Raw genomic sequence first — 27,833 nt, 5'->3', positions numbered from 1 at the left:
ACTCATGTCTGTGCCTCAGTAGCCCTGTGAATCCTCCCCACAGAGCTCCTGGAGAAGGTGGTTGGAAATTGGCACAGCCTGGTGCTGGGGATGGACCAAGCTGCAACAAGAGCTGTCTTTGATGCCTCTCACTGGTTGCTATCGTGACTGCTGCTGCTGTCAGGGAGAAATGTGGTGCAGTGAGCTGAAGACACTGATCTGGTTATGGTGACAGACTGTGAAAAGAAACTTTGAGAGCAGAGTTTTGATGGTGGACTTTTTTTTCCAAGTGCATTCAAAAAACTTAGGATATTATACTTTATTTTCTTACTGTTCAAAGTGGAATGTTGCATGCACTAGACATGGATATGTAAGATTAAATGCATTATGGAAACAAATAATTTTGATCCAAATGCATACCTTTTAAAAACTTGTTGAGTTCCTGGCTGTTTGGGGTCTATCTGAGATGGAGTTAATTTTCCCCCCAGTGCTGAGCTTTCTCTTGGTAGCCAAAAGGTGTTGGTCAGAGCCCAGTGCTCTGAGCAGTGCTGGCACAGCATCTGGGCTGTCTCCCCAGGATTCCCCCTCACCAGCAGCCTGGAGGTGGGCAGGAGCATGGGACACAGCCAGGAGAACTGATTCCAGCTGAGGAAAGGGATCTCCCATTCCTTATCACATCAGCAGCAAAAGCTGACAGAGAGTAGGAGGACAGGCGTTTGTTATGATGTTGTTTGTCTTCTGGAGCAATCCCTGTGCCTCCTGAAGTCCCACAGCCTGGGAGGTGCCTGGACATTGCCTGCTGATGGAAAGCAGAGAATAAATATTTTGTTTTCCTTTGCTTCTGTAAACTGCCTTTCTCTTGATCCATGAGACTTCTCCCATCCGATTTTCTCCCTACCCTGTCCTGCTGGGGGGAGTGATAGGGCAGCCCATGGGGACCCAGCCTCCATCCAGGGTCACCCCACCACATAAAGGGGCTTCTCCCCTTCCCCTGACCCTGGGGTCAGCTTTGCAAAGGCAGGCTGAATGACCCAAGCCTGGTTGCTCATGGATTTATACCTCATAATTGATTGGGCTTTGGCAAAGCCTTTCCTACAGGACAGAAATTAGTAGGGCAAGAACTTTTTAAGAAAGTCAGTTTGCAGTCACTAAGGAAAGGAAAAATTACTAATTATATATGCAGTCAGTTCTGCTGGTGAGACAGTGATGAGCTTCCTACAGAATTGTCTATGGAAATCTCTTTGTCTTTTTTTGGAAACAAAAAACTCTTGGAGAATACTTTGGGGAAAAAAGGTCATGACATTTGAGAGGCAAAAAAGAAAAACACAGTACAGAGATTTCTTTTTTTCCCCCCACAAGCCTCAAATCTTCCATGCCTGGGCTCTGTACTTCTGTCAGCAATTTTCTTTCCCCTCCTATTTTTGCAAGAGGATTTTAATATGAATTTTGTTGTGACTTGTGAGGCACAGGAATTGCCTTGATTTCTCCCAGCCTGTACTGTGCCTATCCCCTGCTCCTCTGGAACTGCCCCTCTCTGTGTTGTCCCTTGAATAACATCTTGAATAATGAGCTTTTTTTCAGGGATGGAGCATTGGCTGGTGGGAATGGGTTGGGTTTGGTTGGCTCCTGCCAGCAAACACAGATCCATCAGCTGGGACAGCCACGGAATTCCCTAGTGAGGTGTCAGGTGTGGTAAACTGCCCCCTGATCTAGGAAGATCATCTGTAGAGAGGCTGTCATCCAACAGAAAATAAGAACCTTTATTTGTATTCCTATTTAATAATGAACCATAAACTGTCTCAAATCAAACATGGACTCCTTGCTGAACAGTCAGTAGGTCCCAGGGCAGTGTATGCAAGGGGAATCTCTGTACCTGGCTGTTATTATCTGCTTGCACAAGTTTTTGCCAAGGAAGTGATCTCTGAAATAAACCCCAGCTGTCTGCTGGGATCTGTGCCTGTGAAGGGCAGTGTGAGAGGGATGCTGCTTATCCCTGACCTGCTGGATTGTATCACTCCTGTTTCTCAGCAGAAATGTTCTCCCTTTGCAAGTGAAAAGAGGATGTCTCAAAGAAATCTCTGCAGAGCTCTGACCTGCACTCCCAGTGGAGCTGGGGTTAGCAGCACTCCTGTCTCCAGCTGTGAGGAGTGCAAATGGACTCTGCCAAACCTTCCATATCTCTGCCAATTCTGTCTCACAGTTCAGTTGGTTGTTTTTTTTAAGATTTGTTACAGAGCTTTTCTTTTTTAAAGCAAACCAATGCCACAAGTCTCGCATTTAAATAAATGTGTGCACTCAGATAAATGCAACCAATACAATAGAAAAGTAAGCTTAGAGGTGATTTGGGTCCAGAGTCAAATGCCTCCACACACAGACTGGGAGAGTGTCTGAACTGGTCAGTGCTTTGGGGCACTACATAACAGGGGAAAAAAAAAGGCACATGTTGTACCAGGATTGTATCCCAGTCAGGGTGGTGGGTTTGGGCAAGTGGTGCTGGTTTTTTTAGCTCCTCCTCTTGCTTGAATGCAATACATTTGTAACACCTCTTGCTCTGACAGGTAAAATCTCTGACACCCTGCTGCTTTTATTTAAAACTTTTTTCCTTGGAGAAATATTGGAAATGTGCTGTATCGATAGTATCCAACCCTGTTACTTTGGGGAACCACCTTGTTAACAACTGGACAGTTAAATCTTTCCCTTCCGTGGTCAAGAGAAAACTCTTCATTCCTCACTATTCCTAATTACTCCTGAGTGCCTGCCATGGGGAAACATGTAAATTTGATGGGATAAGGAATCAGCTTGGCTTATATATAGAAAAGCTGGAAATTGTGTGTCTGTATGAGGCTGGATTTAGTGGGAGCATCCTGGGGAGCTGATGCACTGAACTGCACTCTTGCAAGGGTCCCTAATCCTCCCTGGCTGTGTCTAATGCCACTTTTGAGGGACTTGCTGCAGTTCAGGTGCAACCACCTCACTGAGGTCAATTACTCTGTTTGACCAGGAACACTTGGAACTGTTCCTGGTAAGGCAAATCCTGAGGGATTGGATTTGCAGTCACTGAGGGAAATATTAGAGCTTATATTAAGCAGTAGAGAGTTGAGGAATGATATACTTTATCATACTTTAAGCCTGTAACATAAACAGTGATGGGTTGTTCTTATCTGAGCGCTTCCAAACAAGGTTTTGATCCCACCTAGCCCATTGCTGTTCCAGCTGAGGGCGTAGGAAATCAAAGATAAAATGCCAAGATGAAATGACCTTCCCCTCCTTTCTCCCTATAGATGATTTACATTTAAGCCCAGATGCAAACTTAGATTTCACGGCTGGTTTTCTTAGTGTAGACTAAACCAAAATCTTGGATCCAGAGCTTGTCAGTGTTCAAAGTAAATTATATCATAGTTTATTCTCCTTTCTGGCAGAGGTGGAGTGAAATTCTCAGGCAGACATCTGTGTATAGTGAAGAAAGCTCCATGGAAATGCTGCTGTTCATTGGAATGTATATTTATTTATTCAGGTCCTGGAACTCTAGATGAAAGACAGGGAAGGCAGAAGAATTGTCCTAATGAAATTGGCAACAATAATTGTAATTAAACCAAACCTGTTTAGGTTTGAAACAGAATCATTTAGACATGGCCAAAGCTTGGCATTGTTGTTTCTCTTCCTTTCTCACATTGCAGATACATTTCTGCTTAACCATTACATGTTTAGCATTGACTTCCATTGAAAACACATTGAGACTGTGGGAAGAGTTTTGTCCCAGCAGTGAATCCATAAGAAGAGCTGTGTGTGACATATCAGGACAAAAGGGTTATTTCAGTGTCTGAGCAGTTCCAGCAAAGGGCACACAACCCCTTTGGAAATGGGAAAAACCGGGGATACACGGCTCCTTCATGGCCCTTCCTTACCCGCTCAGTGCTGCTGAGCAAAGGGCTGTGCTGCTGTGAAGATTTTGCTGGGGCTGGGATTGGAGTTTCTCCCTGACCTGGGCAAGGAATGGTTGATGGCCATTGCATGAGTGGAATGCCAAAATTAGCTCCCACAGCTATGGGAGTGCTGGTGTGGAATATGTCCCTAAACCAGAAATGTGCCTTCTCTGGTGTTAGCAAAAGTGCTGGTTTTGTTATGTTTCCCTTCCTTAGAACTCAGGGGAAGTCACAACAGCTGTCCAGACAAAGAGGGATATTTAGACTGGAAAAACTTTGGCTTCAAATTTTATTTCCTCCACTGTTGTTGAGGGTACACAATAAATCTTCCCTGGTTATTTTCACTCGAGGCAATGATGCACCAGAGTGATGTGTTAAAGCTTACCCCGGTGCAACAAATATCCTCAATTTACTTTTTTTACAAGCCTGCTAATTTTCATGGGTTTCTGGAACTCTTTAGGAACTGAGGAACAGCTGTGGGATGGAAAGGGGTAGAAACCCCTCACAAGCACAGAACCTTCAAAATATCTCCAGTGAATAAGCAGACAGACCAATGCATTTATATCAGAGAACGGAGACCCATCACAGCTGATCCTTCATCAGCTGCCACTGGTACAGAATCGCTGTTTTGGGCCACATCCAAAAGTTTTGTAGGTGACCAGGGGTGGCACTTTGCGTCCTCTAGTCCAGATTGGAGATTTTTGCTCCAAGCCCTTTGAGCAAAAAGGAGATGAAATATGGGTTCTTTTTGCTCAAAAGGGCTCAAAGGTCTTGGAGGAAAATCAATTTGCTTGACAGACTTGGCAAGGAGAGCTCTCAGCTGGTGGCTGGCCTCTCTCCAAGCTCTCCCTGTCCAGGGACAGGCAGGATAATTTAGCAGATCTTGTTGCAGCAGAGTGGGATAACGTATTTGTGGATGTCCAAGTGACTGAAGAGCTCGGTGCGGAAGCACTCGGGAGAACAAATCTGTTTGGTGCTGGCTCTTCCCTCCTGTGGAGACAAGGAATGTTTGACCTGTCCTGTGGCAGGCACCTGTTCAAAGTCACTTTGAAAGGGGGCAGTGGAAAGCACTGGGATGGTCCATAAATGTCCAAACATTGATTCCTCTCAAAAGTGCCCAAGATTTCCCTTCAGTCTGTGGATATACCATGACTGATTTATCAACAGCTAGCTGATCTTTCCATTTTTCCTCAGTTTGTTTTCTTACTGCTTTAACTTTTTAACCTTCTTATCACCTCTAGCTTCGTGTGTTTTGGGTGCTTTTAAATGAAATTTCAACACTACTCTTTTTCAAGAGAAAGTATTGCTTTTACATGCAGCTATTACCGGTGTACCACAACAATGGAATGTCTCTCCTTGAACCCTTCTCTGTTTGTTTTTACTGTCACTGTGTGTCTTGGGACTTAAGGATTGCTGAAAACCTTCCCTGTGTGCAGTTCCTGGGAGGAGCCAGTGTGTGCTGGCAACAGGTTGCCCTGGTCTGGTGGATAGATGCGTTTTTCAGTTCTCTCCAATCCCAGTTAGTAGCTGTAAAAGGAAAACCAAAAAAGGGAGGAAAAGGGGCTCTTCTCCCTCTCCAACTGCACCATGTCAGCTCTGCCTTCAGCTCCTGAATGTCTAACCTCATTTCTAACCTGCATTTAGAGGAATCTTTTTGCTGTCCTGGCTGGGAGAGTCAAACTCCTGAAAATTCCTGCTGTGAGGCTCCTGGCTGTGCGGCTCAGCGGCCCCTGGGCTGCACAAGGCAGGTGGGACAGCCTGGGGAGGGGAAGTGCAGAGCAGGCTCTGGCATTGCACATTTAAAGGCTGTTGTTGGGTTCTTCAGATGACTTCAGACAAAGTCAGGAGTGATTTAGCAGAACTGATTCTGCCCTGAGGAGGAGAAAGGAGTAACCGACCAGGGAGGATCTTTCCCCACTCTTTTCTGTGATTCTGTTCCTATTTCGATCCTCTGGGACCCAAAACTGTGCAGCATTTTGCATCTCAGAGTCAGCCTGAGAGAAGGTTACTGAATGGAAAACAAGTTCGCCCAAGAATATGGGAGATGAGTTTGCAGAAGGTGCTGGAGTATTACTTGACATCATTAACTTGTGCTTTTAATCATAAGAAATGTACCCGAGAAACCTGAGGCATCCTTCTCTCCCCTGCTAAAAAATGGCATAAGAGCATGTAAGAAAAATGACTTCAGCCCCTTACGCCCCATCCCTGTCACGGGTGCAATGGGGTAACAGATGAACAACTCAATATTTTCTTTAGAGCTTCCCTTCTCTTCCCACGGGCAGCCACGTGTCCCCCTGTCCCTGAATTACACAGAGAGGACAGCCCTTAGCTGCCACCTCTCTGCTTCTGCCAGAGCTGTGCCAATTAAAGAGACTTTTCTGTATTTATTATGGAAGGGTTACTTACACCCAGTGACATTTCTGCTGGCTGCTGTTAAAATCCTCTCCTCTCTAAAGTCAGCAGCTTCATCTCAGAGTGACAAACAAAACTGCTGAAGAAAATGTCTCCTGAAGTGTTGAATGTAGAATTGTTTAATGGTAAATAATACAGCCTGCAAAGTTATGCAGGGAAAATGGACTAAAACGAGAAATCACATTTAAAGTTCTTTGGGTTTTTGCTCTTCGCAGTTACAGGAATTGATCATGGACAGTTTTTGAGAAGGGAAAGAAAACTCAAGGGAGACAAACACCAACACATCTCAGGAACAAAAAAGACAGAGGTTTGAGAAAAGTGTTCTTTCCTTTACTTTCTAGTTCTGCTTATTATTTGTTGCTGTTTTGGTGTTTGGCTTTTTTTTTTATGAAACAATGCATTTCTTTTATCTTCCCCTCTTCCTTTTCATCTTCTTTCTTAAATGTCTCATTAGTTTCTGCTGTGGAGTTGTGCAAGATGAAACGTTGTCAGCCTGTGCTGATGAATACCTCTCTGCAAACCTTACATAATCCATCCCAGCCCCAAATCAGGTTAGTGCAGAAATAGCTTTGCACCTTTGAACTGCCAATTCTGCAGCAAAAAGCAGCCACTGGCATCGAGTGCCAGGCCAGGCTGTGCCAGCACAGTCAGGAAGACTTTGCACTAAGTTTTGGGACACAGAAATGAGGAGTTGCAGCCACTTATCCCATATCCTTTGGAAGTCCTCTACCAATTCATTAACTCGGAATCAGGTGCAGTTTTTCATGGTGACAAATGTGGAAAATGTCAGTATTTCCAAGGCCATACTCAATAACAACACTAATTTTTCTAGTTCTCTGCTTTACTCATTGTTTTTCCTGGCTAACCCTGGGGCATAGCAGGGAGACTTCTGTGTAATTCCATTATTGCCAAGGGCCACATTGTCAGCTGCATGTTTGAGTCAGGGACAGAACCAGAAGGGACCCACAAGGATGATGGAAATCCAGCTCCCAGGCCGGACAGATTGTGTTTGTGGCAGTGTAGGCGCAGTTTATGCCGACCCTATTGGAATTATCATCCTTTGTGCTCCATCCAGGAGCAGCTACGGGAGTCTGTGCATCCAAAGCTGCCCAGGGAACGGACTTCTACAAGAAAGACTGACAGGGCTGCACTTGGATTTTTCTTAGTTAGTCAAAAAAATGTTTGCTGGTTCCACAGCGTCCCTAGGGAATCCCTCAAAAGCAGACAGGGTGCTCATTATTTTTCACTGGCCATAACCACTGTTCTGTGTTAAGGCAATTTATTATTTCCATGTTTGCTGTCAGAGAAGGGTTTGTTTTGTCTTATTTTAAACCTCCTTGAAGTCTGTGCATAAACATTCACCTGTTGCTCTGTGGCAGGTAAATAAGAATTGAGCCTTTTTTATGCTGTGGGAATAAGATGGAAATGCTGCACTGAGGATGCAAGCAAACAAAATAGGATTATTGATTGATCTCTTGAAAAATGTATGTGCATTTCTCCTGGACCTACTGTGAAATGAAGAAATCTGAGTAAATGCACATTCCTGAATCTCTCCCCTCTGCTCCTTACCTTAGATATTTGGCTCCTCGTATGTTAGGGCAGCAGTTGCAAAATGCATTAGAAAACAGAAGTACAAGGGCTGTAAGGAATGAAAATCTCTTGGAGGTGATGTAATCTGCAAAGAAAAACGTGTTGGAGTAAATGGTCCTCTCCCAAAATGGGAGTCTGGCTGCAAACAAGGAATCAGAGACGAAATAGGGAAAGTGCTTTTCAAAGAAGTAATCCAGGGAAATCATATGCCACAACTTTCTTGCAGGCCAAGCACAAATTTAATCACAGGAGATAAAATGTGTCCTATTTCTCTACAGGACATGGGAAGATTACTGGGTTTCTTTCAGGTTCAGTGCATGTGCACAGGTCATACTTTATTTTCCAGATGCTTCCTGCAGGTGGAATGCTTGGGCTGGCTGCATGGTAGAGGCCTGAGGATGGTTCAGGAAAATGTCCATGGTGGAGCCAGAGGAGGCCTTGGGGGCTGCAGTGGTGAAGGCCTAAATTTCCAAATATTTCAGTTTTCCTCGCTCTGTCCCGAGTGCCAGAGCAAAGGGACCAGCTTTTCTCTTCCCCGTTTCTCCCACTAGAGAATTATTAGGTAACAAATACACACACACACACACACAGATTCTCATTAAATGAAGGACTGAGTATTACTTTATTAGCACATTATTGATTTGAGTGGTTCCCAAATGTACATCCCATAGTGCTTTTGGATCTGGGGGAATCCCAGCTTTGGGTGGGAGCTTTGCCTTCAGCTCTTCTCCAACATGAAGGAGCCTTTCAATCGAGCTGCCTTCAGTGTGGGGCTGTAATGTGATGCTTCTGGCCTGCTCAGGGTGCTTGTACTGGAATAAAAACCACAAGTCCTGTTTTATGATGTACCCATCAGCTCCCTAGTGCAGGAGGTGGAAGGGGGCTGATGGACACCACTGGGAAACTCAGAAGTTAAAGACCAACGATCCGTATTTATGGCTCAGGAGTGAGGGAGGGAGATAGGACCAAAGGGAGAGTCACTGTGGCAGATTCCTTAGTGCTAATATTCCTCAGAGAGTGTAAATGGGCTAAAGGGAAATTCAGCCACTTGAAAAGGAAGTTTTGAATAGAAGAATTACTGAAGGCTGAGGAAAGAAAGGCAGAGCAAGGCCCTGGTCCTGCTCCAGTGAGGGGATGCTAATCAAAGCTCTCAGCTATTCAAAGCCAGAAAAGCAAGAGATGAGGAGGCTGTGCCCCCTCGGGAGGGATGCTCATGAAGAAGGGAAACATTAAACCAATTTGCAATTGAGTTGAGCAAAAGGCATAAAGGAAGGAAACTGGAAATGAGAATGCAGTCATAAAGAGCAACAACCAGGTCAATGCTATTTTTAGTTTCCATAAAGTTATTGTTCTATTCAGGGAAGGAAAATGGGGTAAATTCCTCTTTGCCATCAGGCAAGGATGAAGGAAAACTTGAACCCTTCTCTCTTACTTCTCCCTTGCTGACTAAAATCTGCCAAAAGGGTTTTTCTCCCATTTCTGCTTGTTCTGTCCAGGTCTAAGACAAAACTACCTGCTATTTTTGTGATATGCCAGTGATGTTGTTTCTACTGTTTATGAGAAGATGGAGATGGCTCTCCTTGCAGGCAATTCCACCCATCTGGAATAACTGGGGACCTCATTCCCTCTTTTTCTACTCATTATTGAGAGCATGGGCTGGTTTATTGTAGGTGATGGGAAATGCTGCATTTAAGGTGGGGCAAGTCACAGATTGCCACAAAAACTGTGGTGAGGAGGGCATATAGCAGGAAATGGGAATGTGAGCCTGACACATGTACATGGTGTTTAGCACAGGGTGTGGGAGAAGGAAACTGCAGCACAGTACTGCTGCTGCACTGGGCACACAGCCCTTGGAGCCAGGGGAGCCTCCCCAGGCCTGGAAACAGCTGAGGTGGCTCCAGGGCTCCGTGCCTCTTGCTTGTGTGGATTCCTCTCTTTCAGCACTACACTGCTGCATTTGACTTTTCAACACAATAACTCACATTTGGGTGAATTTGGAGATGAGAACATCTCTCCCCAGTACTCAAATGTCCATCTCACAGAGATTGTCAAACTCTAATTATGCATAATTACCCTATCAGATGTCTCATCATTCATTCCTGTAATTGGGTTTGCAGGGCTCAAAGATTTCTGCAGAAAGATGTGTAAAATGATTCAGGTTTTTGATATTTGCCTTTGGAATATTTGTGGTGATGTTTTGGGTCCAGAACCTCTGCAGTCAATGGCTGTGAGGGACACTGAGCACTTGGAGTGCTGCCAGCATTCCGGAGCCATTTGTGTGCCCTGGGCATTGGCAGCTCACCCAGGGCAAAACTCCTCCAGGTTTGGGCACTGAAGCCCATGGCAATGTGGGAGCCTTCCTTTGCTCCTTATTCCCATTTTTGCTTGAATTCCTGCTGAGCCCCTGAGTCTTTTTGCTTGAACACATCTGGGTCAGCTCCTGTCCCCATTTGGATGTTGGTTCAGTTCTGGCTTTAAGCAGGTTTTGGCCACGGGAAGCTGCTGGAAGTAAGAACATTTACAGATCTTGTGGGTTGTGTAAGCAGAGGGGGCAAAAAGGACAGCAATCACAAGAACAACTCTTTTCCCTGTTTTTTGAAACAAACCTCTCTTCTTCTAGGACAAAGCCATCACTTTTTATACATCAAATCAGGCTGTTTTGTTGTTTTAATGGCTTTACAAATTGAATTTGTTATTAGCAGTAACTCCACCATTGTGATGTTAAATGGCAGGAAATCTGCTTGCTCCGTTGCAGCCACCTCTTATTATAAGTACCTTTCCCCTTCTCTTCTGGGTTTTGAAAAGCCCTGAACAAGGACATCATAGAGAATCTTAATTCAGTTCAGTTTAAAAGCTGAATTAGAGCAATTGATCGTTTTGTTCTGATGATCACAGACCCCCAGCAGAAAATCCTGAAACATCTGTAAGAGCCAAGGGGGAATGGCTTTAAACTGACAAAGGTTTATAATCAATATTAGGAAGAAACTGTTTCCTGTGAGGGTGGGCAGGCCCTGGCACAGGTTCCCCAGAGCAGCTGGGGCTGCCCCTGGATCCCTGGCAGTGCCCAAGGCCAGGCTGGATGAGGCTTGGAGCAGCCTGGGATGGTGGGAGGTGTCCCTGTCCATGGCAGGGGTGGAATGGGATGAGCTTTGAGGTCCATCCCACCCAAAGTGTTCTGTGGTATTTGTAACTGAAAGACAAATCCAAGTCTTTATTTAAGAACACTGGTGGAGGTTTTGAGGCTACTCAAGAGATTTTTGCTTCCATTTTCAGCATTGGACTTGGCACTATAGGCACAGTCCTGTGGCATAACCTGAGGTATCTTTATCTTCCACAAATCAGACAACCTGTCAAAATATGCTGGTTTGGTTCCCTTAATGATTGTTAGTCATTATTTCTCTAAAGAAAACCTTTGTTTTGAATGGACTGATGCTCTGCATAGGTTGAATTTTGAGGGCTTTGCTTAGACAAAGTTTCCAGAGTTACCCCAGTGCAGGGAAGATTTCCTGAGCTGAGTGCCATGATCAGTGGCATTGTCAGAGCAGTGGGATCCTGTGAGGGAGACACATCATGGCAAGGACAGCAGGAAGGTCAGCCCAGAGAAATCTGTGAACTGAAAGCTCCCTAGGCAAGGAACACATTGCAGAAAAGTCACTCAATGAAATATCAGCAGAACAGCTGAAAACAAAACAAAAAAATAGTTATGAAATCTTCCATAACGGATTCATCTGGAATTGTGACTAATGCATTGTTCTGGTACTCAGTGGAAGAAACCTCAATTTATTATACTTTCTTTGGCACATGTGGTTTTCATAGGTGCAGGAATGAAAACATGAAGACAGGCCTATAAACCCCTCTATATTTAAAGTAAATGGCACAGAAATCTCAGCATTGCTGGCTTGCCAAGAAAAAGATAAATCACATTCTGTTCATCTTTACTTTGTGCTGATTTTTCTTTCTTGAGCAGATTTTGTCTTTAGACCAGTTCCTAATAAATGACTCTTCATGACACCAGAAGTGCACATGATTTCAGCTGACACTGCCAGGCTCTGGCTCCACAGGACATGAAATCAGATATAAAACTTGGCTCTTAGCTGGGTAGGCTTGTGACCACTGCACTAGGTGTGTACAGGGTGATGCTGATTTTGGAGTTAATAATGAGCTCAAACAGTTTGTAGAGTTTTGTGTGTATTCCTTGAAATGTGCTCTAAAAGCTCTTGACTCTAAAATGTTTTCTTTTCATGGGGAAAAAAATACCAAGTCTTCCTGTTGAAAATAAATTGGTAACATGACCTGAGTGCTTCTGAATGACTGAAACCAGAGGACAAAGAAATCATCGTGTCTGTATCTCAGTCACCTGCTCCCTAAACAAAACTATTTTGTCTCTTGTTCTCTTCCATGGGTTTAAAATTTTTAAACTCACTGGGCAAATCCAGCCAAAGTTTGCAAGGGAGAAGAGCAGAAGTCTAACAAACGATTAGGCTGTTAAAATTTTCATGAAATGAAGCAGATGGAAGTAACCTGCTCCAAGTCCAACCCACATACAAGGCTCCAGTAAGGATTTTTTACTAGACATGAAAAATTTTATTTTTGCAAACTTGATCAATGTAGTCTGGGAAAAGACTCACTCCACTGATGTCTGCCAATCTAGCAAAAGATACAAATCAATAGAAACAAGATTTTATGGAGTTGTGAAACAGCCTGGTCCTAAAAGGTATCTGCTGCTGTTTTACAAATCTCATGGGGTTGGTCTTTGGTTGTTGTTGTTGTTTTTTTAACTATGTGATCTAATTATGCTTTGGAGAATTGCTAATGTTTAGGTTTGGAATGTTTCCTGATTAAAATCACAAACCCATTTCAGTCTATCAAACTTCAACAAGCTTCTCAGGAAGAATCCCTGCAATTAGGATTAATTTACCAAATGCAACGACCTCTGGAGCAAGCAGGGCTTTCCCAGTCATGGGCCATCCCTGTGATGCAGATTTGGAGAGAAATATATTTACTGAGGAGAAGGGAAATTCCAGCACTTTGCTGAGTTAAAGGAACTGTGTGTAAATAAAGATACCCTCTGCTCCCACAGCCCAATTATAACATTGATGTGTGTGATCTGAAAATTATACGCTGTGAAAATAATCCCCAGTTACAGATCCGCCTCTGACTGGCTCTCCTTGATTTCAGACACACGTAGGATAATTGCACGCTCCAACAGAGATCTTAATTTGAATTCCTCCAGAAGAAAAGCTTTTATCAAGCAGATATCACTGCAGGGCACTAAACCAAGCCTGTGAGGGACAGGGAACATGAGAAGGGTCTGGATCATATTTTGTTGCACAACTCACAAGGTGAAACCCTGTGGCTGAAGGCATGAGTGAGGTTTTTGCCAGGCCTTGTCTGAGAGAGGCTGCAGATCCCAGGCACAGGAGCATCCCTGGGGTGGCTTTGTGGGTTTGAACACCCTCCAGGCCTGGGCACCTGTAGGTGAACATCAGGTGCAATGGGTGAGTTTCCATGAGAAAAACCCATCAACTCTGCACTAATTGCCATTATTAGGTTGCTGTGTTTGGGGCAAGGGAAGGCTTTTCTTTCTGGAAATATGGGCCAAATACCGTTACTTGCTTAAAAAATCACTTTATTGGAAAGCAGCAATAATTGCAAACACCCCCAAACAAAATGCTGAGGAGTTTCCTTTAAATGAAAGGATAATAAAACACGATGTGCTCTTGCTGTCAGATATCGCAGTAAAGCTGGGAAAGCATCTCCTGTAGGATTATTCAATTTCTGTGGTAATTTTGCAAGCATTTATATAAGTGTATCTGAACTACTCTTTGACTGACAAGCCTGGGCTGAACTGTGAATTTCCTGCCTGCAGCAGAGAAATCCTTGAGAAAATAAATGCACTGCCCTGATGTTTTCTGAGCATTGTTGATATTGCCAAATTACACGTTTTGGTGAACAAGCTGAGAGTTCAGCATGTCCCCTGAGTTCTTCTCCAGCTCTTTTAAAGCAGCACCTCTGTGTTCCCCAGCAGGGACTGGCTGTGAAGTTAATGTAGGACAAATTTGGGATGACTCACGGGCTGTTTGTTCCTGTGCATACATTGTAGATTCATTACCCTCCCCTACAAGCTGGTTCCCGACCCCGGAGCTCTGAGTCAGGCTGGTGTTTTGAAAGGAGGGAGTTTTGTGGGGAAAACGAGCGTGCTGCTGGTTCCATGTACTGACAAAAGGCTGGTTCTTTGCCTGGCTTGGGAAAGGAGCTGCTGCATAATAAATTGCCAGTGATTGAACTCAGGAGACAAAAGCATGGCAAGAATCTAATAAAAATATTCAATTCACTGTTTTTATAGACAGGCCTGACTCAGTGGGGATGCTCAAGCCTTAAAAGTACAGGTTGAGCTACTTGAAGAATTCAATTGTGATTCAAATTAAAAGATTAATTTGAATAAATAACTCCAGAGTTGCAACCTGATCAAGCACTAAGGCAGGATTTGCAGCTGCCCGAATCTCTGTGTGGGATGTGCCTTCCCATCTCCTCTGGGCATTGTGTTTCCTCTGTGTGGAAATCCACTCGATAAAACATCCCTGGGGCAGAGAACGTTGCTTTGCTTTATTTAAAGCAGAGAACAGTGGGACCTTATGGAAGGAGGGGGAAGCTCCTTCCCTTGGAGATTCATGGCACTTACTGGAGACTGGGAGATTGCTGGGAGGCACAGAGCCAGTTTTGTAAGGAATGGGTGAATTTCCCATTGCTGGGTAGGAATTCTGTGTATTTTCCTGGCCATGCAGGAGATTCTGGAGGTGCTGGGAAGGACAAGCTCCCTGCACAGGGAGGGAACTCAAAGCTCCCGCACCAGGGTGCAGGACAGACCTGTGCGTTTTAACGTTTCACTTACCTTGGGATAGGGCTGATCATTTCCTCCTTTGTGCTTCCCAGGAACACTGCACTGTGATCAAGGTTGGGCTCAGACTCTGGAGCCCTGTTTGAACTCGATCCTCTTTGAACTCTGTGACCTCTAATGAAAGCTGGGGAAGTTTAGAGAGGAAAGCAGCTTATCTTTTCCTTCTCCTTGCTGGATGGATGCCCTTATTTTGTTTCAGATCATTCAACTTTATTTTTGCCAGGGAAAGGTTATTTACTCAGCATTCAAATGTTTGGTCAGCTAATTAATTTTTTATATGCAGGAGCTTTGAATATTTCTTTTTGAAATGCCATAAGGAAGCACCTCTTTCTCTTTTTTTTTTTTTCTGAGCAATGTCCTTGGCTCTCCAGTTGTGACCTTCTCTCTAAAGTTGCCTAGAAAAATAACCTAGGAGAGATCTGCAACTCGTGGGTGTCAGGTGGGACTGAGAACAGGTGGGACAGTTTCTGAAGAAGTTTCTATTGCTGAGAGTGAAAGGTGCATCCCTTTGACAGCAATTCCCAGTATTCCCACACAATATCCAATACACTCCTGTCTGCCTCAGTGTGCTCCTGGTTGTGTCCTTACAAATCTGCCCCTCATCAGTGCTGCTCCAAACTGGAAATAACCCCCTGACACCCTGGATGAACATCAGGGCAGCGATGGTTTTGTGTCTCGCTGTTACCCTGGGGGAGCTGCACCAGGTACAGGAGTGCTGCTCTTTAGGGCAAGTTCTGTGTGATGCTGAAATGAACTAAATGTAGAGGGGCTTTTTGTTTCCTCTGTGTTCTTCTTCAGGCTTCCTTCCATTTTTTTCCTGTATGAGGGATGTAGAAAAAGCAGTAGCGTGGTCTTGGCTCTCCTTGATTTCCATCAGGCTGCAGAATGCCCCTTTCTTACAAACCTTTTTGGCTGAATTTACCCTTCCCAACTTCTCTTGCCTTCATTTAATATTAATCCCTAATTAATTTTTCTTTGGTTGTCCTCTGACAGAATAATTGTATTTCACCCAACACCCTCCATTACACTGCTGTTTTCTGAGTTCAGACCTGCTGGCTGCAGGCTCCAGAGTGAATAAATGTTCTCTCTCACTCCATGCTTTCAGTTGCCATTTCCTCCCCTCCCCACCGCCTGCTCCCCCAGGCAATTCATTTCACACATCTATCTCCACGGTGGAGGTTGGGAGCTGCTCTGCAGATCAGCTCTTATTTATTGCCTCCTGTCCTGGTTTTGATAGACGTGCTCTGGTGTCCTGCACACCCAGCCCAGCTATCTTCTGCTCCCAGTTCATTACTGTGAGCAGCGTTTCCCTGGGCTTTCACAGCATTCTCCTCTTCCTGAGTTGCAGGTGCTGGGCCAGCTGTTCCTTACAGAAGGCAATGGGATATTGGTGGCTGATGTTAAGGCAGCAGAATATCAAGGGCATCTTTGTACAAGAACAAGATGACCAAGACATTTTTAAAAAGTGCCCATGTGACTTAAGCAGCTCTGTTCAAAAGCATTTGGAAGCCAGCCCCCTGACTTTCAGCCCTTTATATCGTTAATGTGGTTTTGCTGGTTGTACTTGGTTATTCTTAAAAACGAGACAAGACCTGGGGGCCACAACACACGTTTGGGGGAGCTGAGCACGGCCCCTGGTTTTACCTTTGGGGCTGTTCCACATCTCCAGCCCAGCAGCTGCTGCAGCACCGAGCAAACAGAGCACAGGGCCTCGCACCTCTGTGTGGTGAAGAGTGGGAGTCAGAGATACCTGGGGTTTCTCTGGAGGTGTCAGGGCAGGTTCCTGAGCTCTGTGCTGTCCCTGTGTTGGTGCAGGGGTGTGCAAACATCTCCCCCGGGTGCAGCAACACGGCTTTGTCACCGTGTCACAATCCAGCGCTAATATTTCCAAACTCTGGCAATCTACCAGGGAATTTAATTCCATCCCACCACAACAGAAATTTTGTATGCAGACACACGCTTTGCTAGGATATAATTGGTGCTATTGCTCTACTTTCCAAATACTGCAGTCAAATACATTCTCCTGGAAAAAGAAACTGATGAATCTTCAATAGCAGGAGAGGCTGAGCCCATCAACAGATTTTTAATGAGTATCAGGCTGCATTTCTCCTCTTGCAGGGCTGCTCAAACACGGGCTTGCCCGGGGGGGCACTCAGGACCCAAGACATCCATTTAGAAAAATGGGTTTGTGGAACCAGGGAATGGAGCAAAGCAGGGGAGAAAGAGAAAAGTGGTGCATGAAGCTCCTGCTGTGTGTTCAGAAAGGAGCTTGCAGGGATACAGCACAGGGAAACTGGGGGCTCCAAATGGAGCTTTCTGTGTGCTGGAGCCTCCTTAGCAGGGCCTGTCATAAATCTGTACTTTTAAGAAATACTAAGCCCGTTTTTCACCCTGCAGCCAAAAATCTCAGGTGCTGTGGCAGTATAAACTAATTCAGTTTAGTAGAGACAACCCTTTTCTAGTCAAATGTTTATCTCATAGAAAAACAGCCTCACAAATCTGGAAATGCATGGTCGATGTAAACTTGGTCCTGTGATTTCAAAGCTTTAATTTTAGTTTTTCTAAGAATCTCAAATAGCTCTTACATTATCTTTAATCTCACTGTATCTTGCTGTACTGTGGGGCTTTGTGGTGGGGTTCAGCTTCTATCTATGCTGGGAACCAAGGGAAATGTTGGAAAATGTGCCCAGCACAGGAAAGTTCTGGATGCATTTCAAGGTTCTCTTTCTCTCCTGAGCACTGTGTGCTTTTCACCACCTTTTGGCTTTCTTGCAATTTAAATATACAATAAATTGTGCATTTGCTTACAGCCTAAAAACATTCCACAGATCGTTTTTTGACTACCCAAGCCATAGAGGTGGCTTGATTGGATACCCTGGATAGAAAAGGTCAATCAGTTCCCAAAAATGTTGCATGAGCCTATGAAGTGTCCATGAAAAGCTGGTCAGCCAGCCAACATACCTTGGAGCTCAGGAAATTGTACCATCAGTCAAGGAAAAACAGTTCCTGAAACATTCTGTTGCTCTTTTATTAATTCAAATGTCATTCCTATTTTAATTCACGTATTCCCAGCGAAGGTTTAATTAGGACAGGTATTCTGGGGTTGCTGTTTTTAATTTTCTCTTAGCTGTGCTTCCATTTCTGTAGCAGTTTCAGTGCTGGTTTTACTTTCACAATTGATTGGAGAGGTTTCTTTTCCTTTAATGTTAGTCTTTAAATACTTGCTCACAACAGGGGCCCTGAAATGTGTATTATCTTGGACTGTGGGATGAGAAACAGTCCCCAGTGCAGGGCTGAGGGTGATCCCCTGCTACACACATCCCCAAACACACACATGTGCTTTCAATATTTTTGCTGCTTAAATGAGTATTTTTATAATTATTTCTATCATTACAGAAGTGCAGATCTCCCAGGAGCCACACGAAGCAGGCATCAGGAAAGGCCTGACTCTTTGGTAGCTGTAGCAGAGCCCTGTGGCTTTGGCACGGGATGGATATGGAGTAGGAGGTTAATGGGTTCTGAGCTCCAGGCCAGGGGCTCATCCTGGTGTGCAGGGCTTCAGTGAGGGGAAGATCTGTCAAGCCACAAAACAGCAACACTTTGCAGTAAAACTGGAAAGAAACTCCAACATTCGTATTTCACAATTTTCAAATCACAAGTTTTCATGATGGCTTTGTCTCTAACAGATCTTGGGGTACGGAAACAAGACATTTGTTAACGCTTGCTGTCTTGACACTTTTTTAGCCTTCACCCTTTAATTGTGGTGTCTTTAATGACAATTTCAAAGGCAAAACCACAATTTAATATTAAAAACTTGATCAGCTGACAGTTCAAACTCTTCCCTGGGTGACTTTCATAGTGTTATGCTAGGAAAAAAAATCTGATTAGTCTCAAGAAAGGATAAAAACTCCCAAGGCCTGTTACCTCACTGTTACACTCATGTGCAACTCCTCCAAGGCCTTCCCTTCCTTAGCAGTGCTTTGGAAAGTTCAGGCCTGGGGGAAAGTGTTTGTCCCTTCCTTGTTTGGGCTCCTCTCTCCCTCCCTGGGTGTGAGGTCACCAGGGGGAAGCTCAAAGCACTGTTTCCCCTTTCATCCCCATAATCCTGTGTGGATCCCAGCTTTTCCCACCTTATGTTTGGAAAATTGACAGCTTTGACTGTGCCAAGCTGTGGCAGCCTGAATTCAGCCCTGTCTGAATTCCAGGGTCAATGTGGTTGTGAAGACACGAGACAAAGTATTGAGCAAAGTGAACTTTTTCCCCTTGACATAACTTGGAAAGTGCACCTTAGGTGCTTAATTGGGATCAAACAAGGCAGAAATTGTATCAGGGAAAATGTGATTTCTGCACTGTTTGACTGCAAATGTGGAGCAGCTGTTGTGTTGCCCAGGTTGTGTGTGCCTCGTGTCCATTTGCAAACAGATTTGACAATGTAATTGTGTACTGACAGAAAGCTCTTGGAAGGAGAAAGATGTGAGTAAATCTGTTTCTGTATTTCAACTAAAATTTAAATCTCCCATTTTGCAGAAGTTGATTTTTTTTTTCGTTCCACAGAGCATACTTGGCCAGCTAGAAGCCTTGGAGCCAAATTTATTCTCTGTCTCCTATAACGTAGACCCTGAACAAACTGAGTGAGTGGAGGTCAGCTCACCTGTAATTCAGCAATTAACAATATGCTTTGCATAATGAAAAACAATCAGCAAGTGAGGGAATCATGAAGAAAACACACACAACTGCATCCACTGGAAGCGATGCCCGTTTTCATCCTGACTGCAGTGGATCAGGACTCAGAGCAATCACGAATACATTTGAAAAATTTCCTCTCCTTGCCTGCCCTACTTTTCTGTTCCATCATCATTGAAAAGCCTCAGCATCAGGCTGATTTTGGAGGCACTTAGCAGCCAAGGATTGGTGTTTGATAGGGAAATGCGCTGGGGAGAGGAGAAGCTGAGTTGCCTCTCTTGAAATTCTGTCCTGAGTTAGGTTAGAATCGTGACATGGGTCTGAAATGAAGTGAAAAAAAATGGGTTACAGAGTACATGTGAAGCAGCAGAATCTCTTTAAACAGAGAGAGTATTGGAAATGTGGGGTTTTGTTTGGGTTTTTGTTTTTGTTTCTTTTTGTGTTTCTCATTCATAGTAAGTACTGCTCTCATCATGGTAGAGATGTCAAAGAAATGACAGGCAGGGGATGAAAAGGAAAAAATAAAGGCAGACAAGGAGTAAGTGTTAATTAAAACAGGATTTGGAATAATCAGGAAGTTCTTTCGTATCTGCTGCATATGAACCTTCCTTTAAAACCCATTTTGGTTTGACATACATGGCTATTGGCAATTGCTTATACTGGATATTTCACTGTCATGAGGTGCCTGAGATTTGATCAATCTGTGATGAAACTCTGCACTGTCAATACTCTGAACTCACAGACTCCACATGAACATCTGTGTGCTGAAAATTAGGCTTTAGGATTTGGGAATGAGTCCTTGTGGGTCCCTTCTAACTCAGAATATTCTGTGGTTCTGTGACTCCCCTGTCTGCTGGCATACCTGGCAGTGGAACAACTGACATCCCAAAAGCTGTGTTTCATTTCCTTGGAATTATTTAGCAGGTTCTAGACGTGGGTGACAGACTTAACTTTTAGGGAAAAGAAACCACATGAATATTTACAGGATTGCTGGGGGAAAAAAATGTCTAATTGGTTGTTGAGTAGAATTTGATCCCAAATTGAAGAGACTTTGAAGTCTGTATGTGTACAAACACACAGAGGTTTGTGTGTATGTTAGAGATACACAGAGATGGAGAGAATTTGGAATGGTGTGTCCACAAATCCTATATGTGTGTGCAGGTGTGCACACATTCCTGCAGGATAAACCCTCTTTATCATCTCAATGTTTAATAGAAAGGCTTGTGCAGTTTCACATCAGCCCAGGAGCCTCCTTTGATCTGGGAGCCGCTGCCAGTTGTTGGGAGTTGTTTTGGAAGCTTTGTGATCTGTGCATATCGAGCGATGCTAACTCAGGCTTATTTTTGTATCATCAGAATGTTTAAGCCCTCAAGTTCTGTTAAGCTGCTTTGTTTTGCTTTCCCCAAATGAAATCCCCCTTGAAAAAGGTAATTTAGCAAGTGCAGTGGATCATTCTACAGAGCATTGGGGCCATCAGTGGTGACAGGGAATGGTAAAGCACCAGTTTGAATGGGGTTCTGTAGCACTGGTTTCCCTTAGGCTTTGGTTTATTTTATTTGTTTAAATTTATTTATTTTGGTTTATTTCCCAGCACCTGCAGAGGCTCCTCTGGCCCCACACAGCTCTCGTGGCAGCAGCAGTGTGGGGAAGGCAGGAATTGCCATCAGCCCCCAGTGACTGTTCAGGGAGAGGCTCTGCCTGGATCCTCCCGGCCAAGTGGCTCTTGGGGAGGATAATCCCCCCCTCTGTTCTGGGCTTCCAGTTGAGATCCAAACCCAAACTACTGAGACTTGAAATCGTGTTTTCTATGGCTCAGCTTCACTTTTACAGCTACTGCTGGGGTTTAACAGCAAGTTGGAAGCTAGAATATAAATACTGGCTTTTCCTTCCTGGAAACACATGCACTTTGATAGAATAATTTATTTTTATGAGATAAGGAATTGACACATTCTTTTAAAAAGGAGTGACCTGGTTGAATGATCCCCTCTCTCCCAGATGGGAAGGACTCACAGTACCAATCCTGGGTTGAACAATGTTCTTCAGAGACCAACATCCCACCATGGGCATGTCTAGAGGGAAAAGCTTTTCCTAAATAGGAAAAATCCTAAAACCTTGGTAAAGATTAGGAAAGAGAGACATCAGTACTCCATTCTAATTTTCCAAGGAGTTTAGCCAGGAGCAGGAAGCAGCCAAACAAGCACAAAATGCTGTAAGAGCACTTAGTAATCAAAGCATCTCAGATTTAAGAGAAAGCATTGCAGGATTTCACCAACCTATTTTTTACCGAACAACTCTCCACATTGTTTGTTGGGTGGTGTTTGCAGCATTGTATCCTCTGGTGTTCTCAGTATTGGGAAAACTGAACTGAAGGCACGGGAGGTTCTTGGCAAGGGAGTTCCTGATGGTATTTACAAACCCATCTCCTTTATGGGCATTTCTGTTTGTGTGGTTTTGGGAAAAGTGATACCCAAAACACTGTATTGGCTCTTTACTCTGCAGAAAATGAGGTAAGCCCAGACAAACAATAATTACAGATTGATTCATCTGGAGTGGGTGAACTGAAGAGTCAATGTAGGAGGGTTTAATAATTATTTGAAACGCTAAACTGCAAAAGCTGCAGCACAAACTGGGTACACCGTGCCTGAGTGACAGAAACCAGGGGAATGAATCCAGTGGGTTTTCTCTTTTTAAAACAGCCTGTCATTGGTGGCACTGGTGAATTCATAATTCCCAAGCACAGAGCATTAAAAAATTTAGGCCAAGCACATTTAAAATGAGTTGTTTGTTACTTTCTGATTGTCTCAGTTTGAAAATGAGAACTTTGTGATTCCAACATACCTGGGATTATCTCAGTCTCGTTTGAGCTGGTGAAACTTTGCAAGGCAGTTCTGGCCTTGTTTTTCACCTGCTGCGGGGTCCTGCTTTGGGATCCCCGCAGGGGATGTTTACTATCAAAGGAAAAGAAAACCCATTTGTTTAGCACACTGTGACAGAGAACAGACTGCCTTTTCTTGATCTCTGAACTACAAATTTGAGCAGGACAAGTGTGTCCCTTCTCATTGCCTTTACCCAGGGATGAGTGACAGTAAGGCAAATGCAAGGAGACTGAAGGCAAATGCAAGTGATCCCAAGGATCAGCTGCCTGTTGTTTCTGCCGCACTTTGGAAACTCATGTGTCTTATATTTATTTATTTTCATAAATTGCAAATTGTGAACTCCACCTCAACCCAACACAGTTCTAAACACAGTCCTGTGGGTTTTTCCTTAGAAAGCTGTGTGTGTGATTTTGAGCTGAGGCTGTTTCCCACTCCCTCTGCCATGTCCTCCTTCTCAAGGATGCTTGTTGAAGGGCTGAAGGTCCTTGACTGTAACATTTTCCCCTCTCCCTGCAATGGGATTCAGTTGGCACCCCGGGTCAGCGTGGTCTTCCCCTCTTTGCAGCCCCTTGTTCCGGGGGCAGGATCCAGCATCTCCTCATTTCATTATGGGCTGCTGCACTCAGAGCCTGCTTTGGGAGGGGTGGCTCTGGTTTCTCTGCTGGATCCCCATTTTCATTCTATTGCAAAAGCTTGCAGCCAAATTTGGCGGCGTTTCGGTGTGGGCTGAATTGGGTGTGCAAAGTGCAAGCAGAATTACAGTCATGGAGGAAGCTCTGCACAAACAGTTTTGCTATTTAGGGGCATAATTACCCAGACTGCAATCCCAGAAATAGCTGCTATACACAAAACAGTCCAAATGCTCTCTCCAATGCTGCTCCTCGTCCTCCTAACCTGCTTCATTATGGAACCACAACAAAAACCATCCTGAGTGGAATCTATGGCTGCAGCTCTCCTTGCTGAGAAACCATGTGGGAAACCAGTCTTAATTACATCTTCTTCTAAAAGACTATTTTCAAACTTCTACCACAATACCACTTGGAAAGCGCTAGATAATCAAAAATATAATTCAAATACAATTTCTATTATAGGACACTTTAAAATCTACATTTATTTAAATGGTTTGACTGGCTCCTTTTCATAAAGCAGGTCACTCCCAAGAAGGATTATTACATCCCCTGGACATGTATGGAGTCAGTGCTTCACACAAGGATTTTTAATGGCAAAAAACTGGAAATTCTTCAAGGCTTTGGCATATTTTAAGTGATTGTATGACTGGGTTTGTCCATATTGGTAGCTGGGGGAAGAAGGGCTGGAAATGAAATTGAGGGAAAAATAAAAGAAAGGAAGGAAACATTAAAAGATGCAAAATATGGGAAAAAAACAACACCCCTCTGCTAAAAACAGGAAGGAGAGACCCCCTTCCTGAGTGAGATGTTCATCAGCTCATTGCAGGTGTAGTGCCTGCAAGCTGGGAGTACACTTTGAATAGTTCTGGTTTTTAATGCTTATTTTCTGGGGACCCTATTCTGATATGGCAGATGTGAGTTCTGATGTGCTGATGTACAGCACCTGATCCCCACAGCCAGGTTTAAAACCAGAACGGTGCCATCAGGCACGGAAGTGTTAAAGCCTTCCCAGAAGGACTAAATGATCCATTATGTTTTGGCAGCTGGAGCCTCATTTCCTACCTGCTGCTCCTTCTGTGGTCACTCTGAAGCAATTATTTCAGATAATGTGGAAACAGGTCATTGATGAGAGTCCATCAAGAAATCATTATCTCACTAGAAGCAATGTACTGGCTGATAAACAGAATTAGGAGTGTGGATGCAAAAATATTTTTCTTACATTTTTGAACACTTTTGATGTGGAGGGGAGGGCAGAACGGGCTGGAGAGCTGTCACCACATTGTCCCAGGCACGGTAGCTGAGGGTGCAGTGCCACACTCCACTCTGTGCTGCCCATGGAGCAACAGCAGCTTGGGCTGGTACAGAGAGACAGATTTATTGTCTGTCTGTCTGTCTATCTGACATATCTGCTATCTCATCTATCTGTTTATCATCATGCCCTACTGCTTCGCACACAGCAGAAATCTGCTGTTCCTGCAACATCCTGGGGAAAAAGCCTGAGCTGGCTCTGAAGGGCAGCTCTAGGGAATCTGTCCAGTCTGCATTGCTAAGAAGGTAAAGAAAGCCAGGCAGGATTTGACTGGGACAACTGGATTATCATCTAAATGACAAGTAATGAAGGAATTAGTGCTGTAATATTTTATTAAATGTTTAGTTTAGTATCAGGCAGAAATACCTGGGCAAGTGTATGGGATATAAGGAAGAGAATGTGGGCACCTGTTCCCTAGCCAGATTCCCATCTTATTTTTAAACATTATTTTACAAACAAGTTATCAGCCCAAACATTCCAGATATATTTCCCTTCTATAAATCTGTTACTGATTTCTCCCCTCCTCTGAACAGTCCAGTTGATGTCTCTAAGTCACAGAGTCTCCCCAGTTCAGTGGTGGCTGATGGTGTGGATCCCATCCCACCACTAAAACTCGTGGTTGTGTGCTGAGGTGACAGTCCATGAAAAGAAGTGATTGTTATTATTTCCTCATCTCTTCAAGACACAAGTAAAGCAGGATAATTTTGGTTCAAAACAAAAGTAGACTGTGAAAAAGAGCTTTACATAAAATATTTCTGGAGCTTAAAGCTTCTCCCTCCCTCCCTCCCTCTGGCTTTGCCTAGGCTGGCCTGTGGGGGTGGATGGGTTCCTGCCAGAGGAGTGCAGGTAGGGAATAATTACTGACCCTCATCCCCCTGGCACAGGGGTCACTGCCCTGGTTTGTCTCCTGAAGGGATGCCCACTAACCCACACTAAACCCTGGCCAGAATAAAGGGTTTCAGGCCTCCCTTTGCCACTGCCAGAAACATTCCTGATGGTAAAGCAAGGCAATGCAGCAACTCAGCCTTTTTTTATTTAAAAAAATTTAAAAATTCCCCCTTGCCTCTTAATATTGTCCTCAATTTGATAAAGTAAATGTGTACTGCCTTTTCTCCAAGAAAACAACTTTCTGTGGCTCTGAGTTACATGTATTTGTAAAAACCTCCTTGTTTAAAGGCCATGATTACAGCTGAAGAAATCCTATGGAATCAAAGCAATGGGTTTGCACACATTGAAGCACAGTATTTCCCAAAGAAACAGGCTACAGTTCCAAATTAAGCAGACTTTGGTGCCTTTTTTTAATTATTTTTTTTTAAATTTAGAGTGCCAGCCCCTTGTGTCTGCAGAAGCAGGTGAGGAACCAGAGAGTGACACCAGTGGCACATTGAGCACAAGACCTACAGCAATTCCAAGCTGGGAACACATTCCAGGTCAGGAACAGACATTTCCCAAAGCTCTTACCAGGTGAAGGCACTGGGACTGGCAGCTGAGCACAGATATCCCAGAAATGAACAATAAAATGGCCTTTTCTAGTGTGCAGCCCCTGGCTCATGGATGGGAGCTCCCCCGGTGGGTGTTGTGTTGCTCCCTCAAAGTGCTGAATTCAGCTGCTGGCAGGGCAAGGGGAAGAGCAGAATTCCTGAGGACACCATCACCCCAAACAGTGTCTGGGGCCCTGGGGAGCTCAGGCACCATCTGGCACAGCCACCCCAGGCCTGTCCCTGTGTCCAGAGTGTCCTCAGCAGCCGGTCCCTCCCGGGGACTGCCCCTGGCCAGGAGGCAAACACATGGACGGGCACTGCACAGCTGCAGCCTGAGGCAAGGGCAGGGATGTCCAGCAGTGCTTCAAATCCTCACTCAGGATGAGAAGAAGGGGAAAACCCCTTCATTCTGAGAGCAGCCAGAACCAGGGTAGCTGACCTGCTCCAGCTGTGAGGGAAGTTCCACATCCCCTCTGAGCCAGTGCCCAGCTCAGTGCCAGGGATGTGTCTGGGCACAGAAACTGCTCTCAGTGCACTGGGTCTCACCGTGGCACACCGGCGGTGCTCACAGCTCAGCACAGGGCCTTGTTTAGTCAGCAGAACTAAGCAAGTGCTGAATTAGGGCTTTGCTGTCAGGACTTCACCTGCCAGTGTCGTTTTAGTGCAGGAAGAACATCCCTCATACTTCAGTTCTCCCCTAAAGGAAAAATACAGTATTATCTCAATTAAACAAAAGCTTTTCTTCTGCAGCTCTATCACTCCAATTGCAGCAGGGTAGCAGGCAGATCAATCCAGGTCCTGTAAGTCAGAACAGGTATTCAGAATTGTTCCAGAGAGAGGAAAAACCTTTTCCTCCCACCAGCATCATTTACAATTTATGGCTGGGAAAAAGCAAGAGCGGGTGTTTGTGTGTTGCAGTAAACTACTGCAGATTATCACCCCTGGGCTCTTTTGTTTTCCTTGGATGGACAATATTGGGTATCAGATCCAAACAGAATCCATTCAGAATTGCAGGAGCCGTGCACAAAATGGCGCTGTGTTGATAAACACCTTTTTTTCCCCTTGTTGGCAAAGCAGTGTGGTAGGAAGCTGGGAGCAGGGAAGGATAAACACGTGTACAGCGATTCCAGCGAGCAGCTGCAGGATAATTCCCAACACAGCTTGTAAAGGCTGCTGCCATTTGAAGGTGTCAGCACAGTAATGGGAGATGGATGGCAGCAATACTTGCCGGGGCTCTTGCCAAAAGCACACACTGCCTGAATCCACAGTGTTGATGCTGCTCTCCTCACCTGAGCTGCATTACAGAGGAATGTGAAGGTGGGGAGTCACACAGGATATTCACTGGGAACCCAGCAAAGCCATGCACTGCAGCACAGCACTTGTGAAAAGCAAACTCCTCTTACTCCACGTGTGCTCTGCGTGGTAGTGATGGAGCTCATCCTGCAGCAGCGGGAAAAGGCCCTTCAGCTGCCCCCAGGTGCCACCATCAGTGTGGCAGCACAGGGACAAGGGACAGATGGACACACAGAAAGCCCCAAATGGAGCACAAATGGGGATCTGCTGCTCCTGGCCAGGAAAAGGTCAGTTTTATCCACTATAAATATATGGATTTGATATATAATGGGTATATAAGGTAAGAATGGATGCAAGGGAGGACAGACTTAGGGATGGAGGAACAAAATGAAAAAGGCAGGCAGGAAGGCAGGAAGAACGAAAAGAAGGTAAGAATGGGTGCAAAGAGGGACACTAAAGGGCAGAGGAAAGGAGAGATGGATGGAAATAAACTGTTAGAACAAAGGTGGAAACAAGGGGAAAGGAAGGAAGGAGTGGAGTGCAGAATGAAGAACAGAAGGATGGAAAGAGGATGGAAGGGTAGAGAGAAGAACATGCATAGACAAAGAAGGCAAAATAGATGCAAAGTCAGATGAAAAAACAGAAGGAAGAAGGACAAATGGAAGCAGTGGCAGAAGGAAGGACAGAGAGAAGGGAATGAAGGATAAAAAACTGATTTAAATGAGATGGAAGATGAGAGAAGAACAGAAAGAAGGATGGA

The 27,833-nt window shown here is 44.5% G+C and overlaps 1 protein-coding gene across 2 annotated transcripts in view; it reads left to right on the top strand.

The window, feature by feature from the left end:
- Positions 1-27,833, top strand: part of LOC111926410 (uncharacterized) — a 68,820-nt gene that overhangs the window by 27,089 nt on the left and 13,898 nt on the right. Inside the window, exon 3 of one of the 2 annotated variants that reach the window (XR_015282464.1) lies at positions 25,622-25,784. The gene's annotated coding sequence lies outside the window, so the exon portion shown is untranslated. Of the gene's footprint in view, positions 1-25,621; positions 25,785-27,833 lie in introns of those variants that run through there. The other variant, XM_086875086.1, reaches the window with a different exon arrangement.

This window comes from Cyanistes caeruleus, chromosome 2, assembly GCF_971803275.1.
Source record: "Cyanistes caeruleus chromosome 2, bCyaCae1.hap1.1, whole genome shotgun sequence".
Taxonomy (NCBI): domain Eukaryota; kingdom Metazoa; phylum Chordata; class Aves; order Passeriformes; family Paridae; genus Cyanistes; species Cyanistes caeruleus.
Note: the sequence above shows the minus strand (reverse complement) of the source record. Positions and strands in the feature narration are given on the sequence as shown.